This window comes from Triticum urartu, chromosome 2A, assembly GCF_056163025.1.
Source record: "Triticum urartu cultivar PI428250 chromosome 2A, HENAU_Tu73, whole genome shotgun sequence".
Lineage (NCBI taxonomy): Eukaryota > Viridiplantae > Streptophyta > Magnoliopsida > Poales > Poaceae > Triticum > Triticum urartu.
The window spans coordinates 245,514,733-245,527,571 of NC_141874.1; positions in this window are offsets into that span (position 1 = coordinate 245,514,733).

Here is a 12,839-nt window from a genome sequence, read left to right on the forward strand (position 1 = left end):
AGTCCATCGAATCTTTACCCAAAACTTGAAAACTTCACAACACAAAACTTAATAGAAAACTCGTATGCTCCGTTAGCATAAGAAAATAAATCACCACTTAGGTACTGTTGTGAACTCATTATAAATTCACATTAGTGTAATATCTACTGTATTCCAACTTCTGTATGGTTCATACCCTCCGATACTACTCATAGATTCATCAAAATAAGCAAACAACACATAGAAAACAGAATCTGTAAAAAACAGAACAGTCTGTAGTAATCTGAATGAAACGTATACTTCTGTAACCGCAAAAATTCTAAAATAAATTGCTGGAAGTGAGAAATTTACCTATTAATCATCTTCAAAAATAATTAACTAAATATCACTCTCAAATAAAAAATGGCAGAAAATCTCGTGAGTGCTAAAGTTTCTGTTTTTTACAGCATGATCGCAAGGACTTTCCCCAATTCTACCCAAAGGTTCTACTTGGCACAAACACTAATTAAAACATAAAACTACATATAAACAGAGTCTAGATGAATTATTTATTACTAAAAAGGAACAAAAAGAAAGGAACAAAAAGAAAATTGGGTTGCCTCCCAACAAGCGCTATCGTTTAACGCCCCTAGCTAGGCATGATGATTTCAATGATGCTCTCGTAAAGGATAATAATTGAAACATAAAGAGAGCATCATGAAGAGTATGACTAGCACATTTAAGTCTAACCCACTTCCTATGCATACGGATTTTGTGAGCAAACAACTTGTGGGAACAAGAATCAACTTGCATAGGAAAGCAAAACAAGCATAACTTCAAGATTTTAAGCACATAGAGAGGAAACTTGATATTATTGCAATTCCTACAAGCATATATTCCTCCCTCATAATAATTTTCAGTAGCATCATGAATGAATTCAACAATATAACCATCACATAGAGCATTCTTTTCATGATCTACAAGCATAGAAAATTTACTACTCTCCACATAAGCAAAAAATTTCTCATTCATAATAGTGGGAGAAAACTCAACAAAATAACTACCATGTGAGGCATAATCCAATTTAAAACTAAAATCATGATGACAATTTTCATGGATATCATTATTCTTTATAGCATACAATTCATCACAATAATCATCATAGGTAGCAACTTTGTTCTCATAATCAATTGGAACCTCTTCCGAAATAGGGGATTCATCACAAAATATAGTCATGACCTCTCCAAATCCACGTTCATCAATATAATCATCATAAATAGGGGGCATGCTTTCATCATAATAAATTTGCTCATCAAAACTTGGGGGACAAAAACTATCACCTTCATGAAACATAGCTTCCCCAAGCTTGTGGATTTGCATATCACTAGCATGATAGATATTAAAGGAATTCATACTAACAACATTGCAATCATGCTCATCATTCAAAGATTTAGTTCCAAACATTCTAATGCATTCTTACTCTAGCACTTGAGCACAATTATCGAAATCCTTATTTTCTTGATAGATATTAAAAAGATGAAGCATTTTAGGTACCCTTAGCTCCATTTTTTTGTAGTTTTCTTTTATAGACTAAACTAGTGCTAAAACATGAAACAAAAAGATTCGATTGCAAGATCTAAATATATACCTTCAAGTGCTAACCTCCCGGGCAACGGCACCAGAAAAGAGCTTGATGTCTACTACACAACCTTCTTCTTGTAGACGTTGTTGGGCCTCCAAGTGCAGAGGTTTGTAGGACAGTAGAAAATTTCCCTCAAGTGGATGACCTATGGTTTATCAATCCGTAGGAGGCGTAGGATGAAGATGGTCTCTCTAAAGCAACCCTGCAACCAAATAACAAAGAGTCTCTTGTGTCCCCAACACACCCAATACAATGGTAAATTGTATAGGTGCACTAGTTGGGCGAAGAGAACGTGATACAAGTGGTATATGGATGGTAGATAATGGTTTTTGTAATGTGAAAATATAAAACAGCAAGGTAACTAATGAAAAGTGAGCACAAACGGTATTGCAATGCGTTGAAACAAGGCCTAGGGTTCATACTTTCACTAGTGCAAGTTCCCTCAACAATAATCACATAATTGGATCATATAACTATACCTCAACATGCAACAAAGAGTCACTCCAAAGTAACTAATAGCGGAGAACAAACGAAGAGATTATGGTAGGGTACGAAACCACCTCAAAGTTATCCTTTCTAATCGATCTATTTAAGAGTCCGTAGTAAAATAACATGAAGCTATTCTTTCCGTGGAATCTATCGTAGAGTTCGTACTAGAATAACACCTTAAGACACAAATCAACCAAAACCCTAATGTCACCTAGATACTCCAATGTCACCTCAAGTATCCGTGGGTATGATTATACGATATGCATCATACAATCTCAGATTCATCTATTCAAACCAACACAAAGTACTTCAAAGAGTGCCCCAAAGATTCTACCAGCGAGTCAAGATGAAAACGTGTGCCCCAAAGATTCTACAGGCGGCGGAAGAGCGCGCGGGGACTACCAATCGGTAGCCCGCGCTCGACCGCATCCACCTGGGCATAGGGGAGGTCGCAGGGACGGCGGATCTCGCCGGAGCAGGGCTCGCGGTGGCGGCCGGAGCTCGGCTATGCACGGGCAGATTGCTGCAGCTCCAGGCGAGCGAACGGGGGGGTGCTAGGAAGCACCTAAAGGGCAACAGGAGCCCGCCGGAGCAAATAGCAGGAGCAGAAGGGCTCAGGGGCATGGAGCTCGCCGGTCATGGCGGACGGCGGCTTTGGGTGCTCGCGGGGCAGCGGCTACGGGGCAAAAACGACGACGTGGTTAAGGGGGAAGGACCGGGAGCTCACGGGGATCACGCAAAGCAGGCCAGTGGGCTCGGGGAAGGCCCGAAGCAAGCGGAGCAACGAGGAGGATCTCCGGCGGCCGGCGATGGAAACGAAGACGGTGGCATCGATGCAGAGCTTCCCGGGTCACCTGGCTCGTTGAGGACGTAGCAGGCGGCGAGGCGGAGCTCTGGGACACGTCAGAGAAGCGAGGGGAAGGCATTGGCCGTGGTGGTGTTTGTCGGCGGTGACGGCAGCGCTCGGGTGCGTGCGAGAGAGAGGACAGAGGAGGGGGAGGAGCGAGAGGGAGTGAGAGGGGGTCGGGGCTTGCGTGGCGTCTCCGTAGAAGGCCAGGGCGTCGACGGGGAGCGACAAGCAGGAGCTGGCGAGGCGCGTGGCCAGCGCGCGATGAGCACGCGCTCGTCCTTCTGTCTGGGGAGGAAGACAGCAGCGAGGTGCGGTGGTGGGTTGGGCCTAGCTGGGCCGGTCCTGTTGGGCCACTAGGTAAGCGCCGGGTAAGTGTTTTCTTATCTCTTGTTTTCTTTTTCTATTTCTGACATTTGTTTTGTATCTAAAAGAAATGTTAAAACATTTCCATAAATGCTGAAAATATTTGTGGCATCTATATATAATATTCCATAGGCCCTCACCAATTCCCAACATTTTTGGAGCCATTAAAATATTTATATAATTTAAACAGCTTCAAATCAAATATTTATGCATTGATTCAAAAATCCAAAATGTGTAGCAAAAATGTGCATCACCTCTGGTTGTTGTTCCCAACATTATCCAAAGAGCATGAACATTTTTCGAGAGCATTTTGGGTTCATTGAAAATCCATTTTAAAGTTGAACCTATTGGAAAAACTTTGGTGCTAGGGTTTGCAAGTTTCCCCATTTCAAATTCATTTGAAATTTAAACATGATGCACAAAGCAAGCCTAGGATCATACCAGAACAAGGGATGTGACATATAATGAAAAATTCCCACTAATATATGAAAGTGATATCATAGGAGACTCTCTATCATGAAGATTGTTGTGCTACTTTGAAGCATGAGTGTGGTAAAAGGATACTAGCATTGTCCCTTCTCTCTTTTTCTCTCATTTCTTTTTTTTTGGGCCTTCTCTTTTTTTGGCCTTTCTTTTTTTTGTCCGGAGTCTCATCCCGACTTGTGGGGGAATCATAGTCTCCATCATCGTTTCCTCACTGGGACAATGCTCTAATAATGATGATCATCACACTTTTATTTACTTACAACTCGATACTTAGAACAAGATATGACTCTATATGAATGCCTCCGGCGGTGTACCGAGATGTGCAATGACTCATGAGTGACATGTATGAAATTATTATGAATGGTGGCTTTGCCACAAATACAATGTCAACTACATGATCATGCAAAGCAATATAACAATGATGAAGCGTGTCATAGTAAACGGAAAGTTGCATGACATCATATCTTGGAATGGCTATGGAAATGCCATAATAGGTAGGTATGGTGGCTGTTTTGAGGAAGGTGTATGGTGGGTTTATGGCACCGGTGAAAGTTGCGCGGTACTAGAGAGGCTAGCAATGGTGGAAGGGTGAGAGTGCGTATAATCCATGGACTCAACATTAGTCGTCAAGAACTCACATACTTATTGCAAAATTCTATTAGTTATTGAAACAAAGTATTACGCGCATGCTCCTAGGGGGATAGATTGGTAGGAAAAGACCATCGCTCGTCCCTGACCGCCACTCATAAGGAAGGCAATCAACAAATAAATCGTGATCCGACTTCGTCACATAACGGTTCACCATACATGCATGCTACGGGAATCACAAACTTTAACACAAGTATTTATCAAATTCGCAACTACTCAACCAGCATGACTCTAATATCACCATCTCCATATCTCAAAGCAATTATCAAGTATCAAACTTCTCATAGTATTCAATGCACTTTATATGAAAGTTTTTATTATATCCCTCTTGGATGCCCATCATATTAGGACTAAATTCATAACCAAAGAAAATTACCATGCTTTTTAGGACTCTCAAAATAATATAAGTTACGCATGAGAGTTCATCTATTTGTATAAAATAAAACCACCACCGTGCTCTAAAAAGATGTAAGTGAAGCACTAGAGCAACAACAAACTACTTCGAAAGATATAAGTGAAGATCAATGAGTAGTCGAATAATCATGCAACTATGTGAAGACTCCTTAACATTTAAGAATTTCAGATCTTGGTATTTTATTCAAAAAGAAATCAAAACAAAAGAAAATAAAATGACGCTCGAAGCAAAACACATATCATGTGGTAAATAAAAATATAGCTCTAAATAAAGTTACCGATGAACAAAGACGAAAGAGGGGATACCTTCCAGGGCAACCCCAAGCTTAGGCTCTTGGTTGTCCTTGAATATTACCTTGGGTTGCCTTGGGCATCCCCAAGCTTAGGCTCTTGCCACTCCTTATTCCATAGTCCATCGAATCTTTACCCAAAACTTGAAAACTTCACAACACAAAACTTAATAGAAAACTCGTATGCTCCGTTAGCATAAGAAAATAAATCACCACTTAGGTACTGTTATGAACTCATTATAAATTCACATTAATGCAATATCTACTGTATTCCAACTTCTGTATGGTTCATACCCTCCGATACTACTCATAGATTCATCAAAATAAGCAAACAACACATAGAAAACAGAATCTGTCGAAAACAGAACAGTCTGTAGTAATCTGAATGAAACGTATACTTCTGTAACCGCAAAAATTCTTAAATAAATTTCTGGAAGTGAGAAATTTACCTATTAATCATCTTCAAAAATAATTAACTAAATATCACTCTCAAATAAAAAATGGCATAAAATCTCGTGAGTGCTAAAGTTTCTGTTTTTTACAGCATGATCGCAAGGACTTTCCCCAATTCTACCCAAAGGTTCTACTTGGCACAAACACTAATTAAACATAAAACTACATATAAACAGAGGCTAGATGAATTATCTATTACTAAAAAGGAGCAAAAATCAAGGAACAAAAAGAAAATTGGGTTGCCTCCCAACAAGCGCTATCGTTTAACGCCCCTAGCTAGGCATGATGATTTCAATGATGCTCTCGTAAAGGATAATAATTGAAACATAAAGAGAGCATCACGAAGAATATGACTAGCACATTTAAGTCTAACCCACTTCCTATGCATATGGATTTTGTGAGCAAACAACTTGTGGGAGCAAGAATCAACTTGCATAGGAAAGCAAAACAAGCATAACTTCAAGATTTTAAGCACATAGAGAGGAAACTTGATATTATTGCAATTCCTACAAGCATATATTCCTCCCTCATAATAATTTTCAGTAACATCATGAATGAATTCAACAATATAACCATCACATAGAGCATTCTTTTCATGATCTACAAGCATAGAAAATTTACTACTCTCCACATAAGCAAAAAATTTCTCATTCATAATAGTGGGAGAAAACTCAACAAAATAACTACCATGTGAGGCATAATCCAATTTAAAACTTAAATCATGATGACAAGTTTCATGGATATCATTATTCTTTATAGCATACAAGTCATCACAATAATCATCATAGTTAGCAACTTTGTTCTCATAATCAATTGGAACCTCTTCCGAAATAGTGGATTCATCACAACATATAGTCATGACCTCTCCAAATCCACTTTCATCAATATAATCATCATAAATAGGAGGCATGATTTCATCATAATAAATTTGCTCATCAAAACATGGGGGACAAAAACTATCACCTTCATCAAACATAGCTTCCCCAAGCTTGTGGATTTGCATATCATTAGCATGATAGATATTCAAGGAATTCATACTAACAATATTGCAATCATGCTCATCATTCAAAGATTTAGTTCCAAACATTCTAATGCATTCTTACTCTAGCACTTGAGAAAAATTATCGGAATCCTTATTTTCATGATAGATATTAAAAAGATGAAGCATTTGAGGTAACCTTAGTTCCATTTTTTGTAGTTTTCTTCAAGTGCTAACCTCCCGGGCAAGATCTAAAAGATGAGTTCATACTAAACTAGTGCTAAAACAAGAAACAAAAAGATTCGATTGCAAGATCTAAATATATACCTTCAAGTGCTAACCTCCCGGGCAACAGCGCCAGAAAAGAGCTTGATGTCTACAACACAACCTTCTTCTTGTAGACGTTGTTGGGCCTCCAAGTGCAGAGGTTTGTAGGACAGTAGAAAATTTCCCTCAAGTGGATGACCTATGGTTTATCAATCCGTAGGAGGCGTAGGATGAAGATGGTGTCTCTAAAGCAACCATGCAACCAAATAACAAAGAGTCTCTTGTGTCCCCAACACACCCAATATAATGGTAAATTGTATAGGTGCACTAGTTCGGCGAAGAGAACGTGATACAAGTGGTATATGGATGGTAGATAATGGTTTTTGTAATGTGAAAATATAAAACAGCAAGGTAACTAATGATAAAAGTGAGCACAAACGGTATTGCAATGCGTTGAAACAAGGCCTAGGGTTCATACTTTCACTAGTGTAAGTTCCCTCAACAATAATAACATAATTGGATCATATAACTATCCCTCAACATGCAACAAAGAGTCACTCCAAAGTAACTAATAGCGGAGAACAAATGAAGAGATTATGGTAGGGTACGAAACCACCTCAAAGTTATCCTTTCTGATCGATCTATTCAAGAGTCCGTAGTAAAATAACATGAAGCTATTCTTTCCGTTCAATCTATCGTAGAGTTCGTACTAGAATAACACCTTAAGACACAAATCAACCAAAACCCTAATGTCACCTAGATACTCCAATGTCACCTCAAGTATCCGCGGGTATGATTATACGATATGCATCATACAATCTCAGATTCATCTATTCAAACCAACACAAAGTACTTCAAAGAGCGCCCCAAAGATTCTACCAGCGAGTCAAGATGAAAACGTGTACCAACCCCTATGCATAGGTTCATGGGCGGAACCCGCAAGTTGATCACCAAAACATACATCATGTGGATCAATAGACTACCCCATTGTCACCACGGGTATCCCATGCAAGACATACATCAAGTGTTCTCAAATCCTTAAAGACTCAATCCGATAAGATAACTTCAAAGGGAAAACTCAATCCATTACAAGAGAGTAGAGGGGGAGAAACATCATAATATCCAACTATAATAGCAAAGCTCGCGATACATCAAGATCGTACCACCTGAAGAACACGAGAGAGAGAGATCGAACACATAGCTACTGGTACATGCCCTCAGCCCCGAGGGAGAACTACTCCCTCCTCGTCATGGAGAGCACCAGGATGATGAAGATGGCCACCGGAGAGGGATTCCCCCTCCGGCAGGGTGCCGAAACGGGTCTAGATTGGTTTTCGGTGGCTACGGAGGCTTCTGGCGGCGGAACTCCCGATCTATTCTACTCTCGAAGTTTTTAGGGTATATGGGTATATATAGGAGGAAGAAGTACGTCGGTGGATCTCCGGGCTGTCCACGAGGCAGGGGGCGCGCCCCCCACCCTCGTGGGCAGCCCGGGACTCTCCTGGTCCAGCTCCGATACTCCGTGGGCTTCTTTTGGTCGAAAAATAAGTTCCGTGAAGTTTCAGGTCAATTGTACTCCGTTTGATTTTCCTTTTCTGTGATACTCTAAAACAAGGAAAAAAACAAAAACTGGCACTGGGCTCTAGGTTAATAGGTTAGTCCCAAAAATAATATAAAAGTGTTTACTAAATCCCATAAACATCCAAAATAGATAATATAATAGCATGGAACAATAAAAAATTATAGATACGTTGGAGACGTATCACTCGCCATCAAGGGCGACTCCCAACTCCTCGCCACCTTCTCCAATAAAGAGTACAAGCCGAAGGACGAGCACATGGAGGTTTACCTGGAAGAGGTACATAAAATCAAAAAACACATCCTCGGCTTGGAATTGCAGCATGTCCCACGGGACGCGAACAAGGAAGTAGACGACATCGCCAATAGGGCGTCTAGCCGCGAGCCCTAGAGGCCTGTTGTCGGTGTCCAAACCGGCGAATCTTGGGTAGGGGGTCCCGAACTATGCGTCTAGGATCGATGGTAATAGGAGATGGGAGACACGATGTTTACCCAGGTTCGGGCCCTCTCTATGGAGGTAATACCCTACTTCCTGCTTGGTTGATCTTGATGAATATGAGTATTACAAGAGTTGATCTACCACGAGATCGTAATGGCTAAACCCTAGAAGTCTAGCCTATGAATATGGTAATGAGTATATGTGGTGTCCTTTCTGGACTATCCCCTTCGGTTTATATAGACCCCGAGGGGATCTAGGGTTTACATGGAGTCGGTTACATAAGAAGGAATCTTCGGTCGCCAAGCTTGTCTTCCACGCCAAGTAGAGTCCAATCCGGACATGGTGCAGTCTTCGGCCTTCATGTATTCACATCCCATTAGTCAGCCCATGGATAATAGGCCAGACGCCCGAGGACCCCTTGGTTCAGGACTCCCTCAGTAGCCCCCGAACCAGTCTTCAATAGCGAGGTGCTCGGCACACATATTGTCTTCGGCATTGCAAGGCGGGTTCCCCCTTCACTGATCCCCAAGTAATGTATTTGGCCATTGATCCAATGTCGCCTCCTTAGCTTCTTTGTGTTTGAATAATCTTCGTCCTCCATGTGTCGAGTGAATGTGGAAAGTCAGGGTATTTCTGCAAATAACACCCCATCCATGCGAGGAAGAGCGCCTATTTAAAGAGATTGGATCCCAGATCCATTCAGCGCTATGCAGAAGAAATCCCCAGAGACTGCTTAGGAGAAACCATTCCAGCATGGCTAGTGTTCCCAGCTCCGCTCGTCCCGGCCCAGAGAAAGGCGAGTGGGAGAGGTGTTCCATGTCTCATAGTCGATTGACGAAGTTGCAAACACAGGGATTCCTTCCCCATGCAGATCTAGTCTTTGTTCGAACGGGGCTCACTTTCTTTAATGAGGGGACTCTGGCAGAGGACTTCCCCAATCCGTCAGGGGGGAGCGAGTGTGTTTTGTCCCCTACCTGCTAAGAGGTGTTGGATTTCCAATCCATCCGTTCCTCCGAGGGCTTTTGGAATACTACGGCCTCCAGCTGCACAACTTCACTCTGCCTCTATTCTGCACATTGCGGGTTACGTCACTTTATGCGAACTTTTCCTGGGTGTTGAGGCTCATTTCGAGTTGTGGAGGAAGTTGTTATGTCTCGTCCCGCACAATCATGAAGGGTCAATATTTGAAGTGGGCGGAGCCAAAATATGGCGCGTCGCTGATACCGGATATCCATCCGGCACACCAAGGAAGGCACCTGATAAATGGCCCTCCGAATGGTTTTATATAGAGGATGTTGTGCTTCCTGACCCGATTCGAAAGGGTCTTCCTGAATTTGCGTGCGTCCCGCTGAAGAAACGCCACAGTTGGCGTCCCCAGAGTCTTGAAGAGGAAGACGGCACGGAGGTTCGTCAGCTGATGAGCAGGATAAAAGAGCTCACCCAGACCAGACTCACAGTAATCAAGGTTATGGCAATTTCCATAGCGCGAGGGGTTCAGCCTCTCCAATACAGAGGGCTTCCCATGTGTCAATACAATGGGGAGGACGACACCTCTCGCTGCGGCCGGAAAGGTCCGGATACCCCTGCCGCTTTGGCTAATATATTAGCCGAACTATTCAAAGGGGAGGAAAAGGAATTTCTCCGCATCAAATGTAGAGACGGGTACTCTATGTATAACCCTCCCAGCTGGGTAAGGCCCGACCCCTCTATTTTTACTTCTTCCATCTCCGAATTGCCTTTGATAAACTTCTAGCATGTTTGCTTATGACAGCACTGGCGAAAGGTCACCGAGGGATTTTATAGTCCTGCCTCACAGCCGGAGGACCACAACCGGGAGCTCGATCTCAGGTTGGAAGAGGATCCGGATATATTTGTGGTGCTTGCGGAGAGGTTGTTTTACCAGACGAGCTACGATGGCACAGAAGTGGCCATCATCACCGACTACCCCGGTCTTCTTCCAGCTTCACACATAAGTGATCCGAACACACCTTATTCAAAAGAGATCTCTTGATCCTTCTTACCCACCGCACTGTCTTGTGCTCAAAAGGGGAAGGGTTCGGCGCGCCGTACTACTCCAAGGGTACCTCCGCAGAGAACGTCCCCCACTCCGGGCGAGCCTTCCAAGAGGAAAGCAAAGGAAGATACGGCCGTGCCCTCATCGAAGAGGTATGTATTCTCCACCTGCACCTGAGAAGTCACGTCCAACCGTGACCTTCCTGTTATTCATGTGTCAGGAGAAAGAAGCGTCGGACCGTATCCGGAGGCTCGAGCAGCCATACTTCCCACGTCCAGGATTCAAATCCTACCATGAAGACGGGGGCCGACGCGGAGGCGAAGCTGGACTGTCCTCCGGCCGAGGACTCGGATGATGTATCCGTCAACAACTCGGAAGTGGAGAGTGCGATGAATCATCGGTGCCGCCGGGCAATTTTACAAGACCCTGGCTTTTCAGAAGAGTCGTTTAATGCCTTCAACTCGGCTGGTGCGTACATCTGAGCTGCTCGAGATGGGATTAACAGGGCCACAAAGCAACATTTGAAAGATGCGCAGGTAAATTTATTTTGTCTGACTATGATATCCATATGCATGTAGCCCCCGAGACTTAAAAGAGTTGAAACAACTGATTTAAGGATCAATGTATGACCAGGTGCTTACGGAGAAGAACTCCCAACTAGCTCAGGAGCTGCAAAAGTGTCAGCGCCGGCTGCTTGCTGCCAATGCCGAACTGGAGAAATACAAGGCATCTCACGGTAATGTTTCCTTCTAGCGAAAATTCATAATGATACACCGATAGTGCGAATCTGGGCGCTAATCTTTGTGTTCGGCCGTTAGACCAAGTGCAAGAGCAGCTGGATGCCGCTCGAAGCGAAGAACGTAGAGCTAAAAACCTACTAGCAGTGGGCGAGCGTGTATTGACAAATGTCGTTCAAGACAAAAAGGAACTCCAGGACTCGAACTCCAAACTGGGCGAAGAACTGAAAGATGTGCGAGCTCAGCTAGCTGACTCCGTGAAGGAGAACAAGAAGCTACGAGGTGGCATATTCAGTATGTGGCCACTTCTGTTTTATAACAGTTTTGGAGGTAACGGTAGCTGACATAGCTGTAATTGCAGGTGTGTTGACGAACCGCCCCGAAGAGGAGGTGTCTGGATCATCGACGATCTTCTGCAAGGGTTGTCGTAGTTGCATGAGCAAGCTCGGCAGGAGATGCGGAGTGTAGACAAGGCTTTATGGCAATCCGACCCCCCTCTAAGATGCATGGAGCAGCTGGTAGAGATGTTCAAGGGAGCGCGGCGGCGTATCCGGCTGTGGAAGATATCACATGCCGAGACGGTGCGCGAGAGGCCTGGGCCATGGTGATGACGCGATATACCAAGCTGGATCCTAATCACGTGGCTCGTGTCGGACCGGTAGTGTCGAATGTTGAAGAAATTCCCGTTAGTTTAGTATATGACCAAGTAGAGGTGGCCGCCAAATATTCCCAACAGGATTGTAAGTTAGACTGCATGTTGGAAGGTGTAGAGGAGGAGGTTTTCGAGTCCAAGTGACTGTGTACTTTCCTCATCTAGTTGAATTGTATATCATTTGTCATGGCAGACCTTTTCGCTTCAACCTCCAGTCTCGAAGGAACGGAGTGTTTCCGAATACCATCGTAGCCGAATAGGTCGGGGTATGCCTGGAAAACTAGGCGTAGGGGTCATAGTTGCTTGAACAGACAAGTTGTATCCGGCTAGCTATGTTATATTACATTGATATCGCTAGAAACATCTTCCATAGAGAATAGTTCCGTTAAGGGTTCCTTTCCCTGGGTGTGCATGCATTTAATGCGCATGTCCGAATTGTGATGTGAGCACCACGGTTTGTATAACTTCTGGGGGTGCATAATGGAGTGAGCTTTAAAAAACATCTTTAATTCGCCGACCGAATATTCCCTTAAGAATGCTAGCTTTCGGCTTCACCCAGTCTGAGGTACACATCCGGATG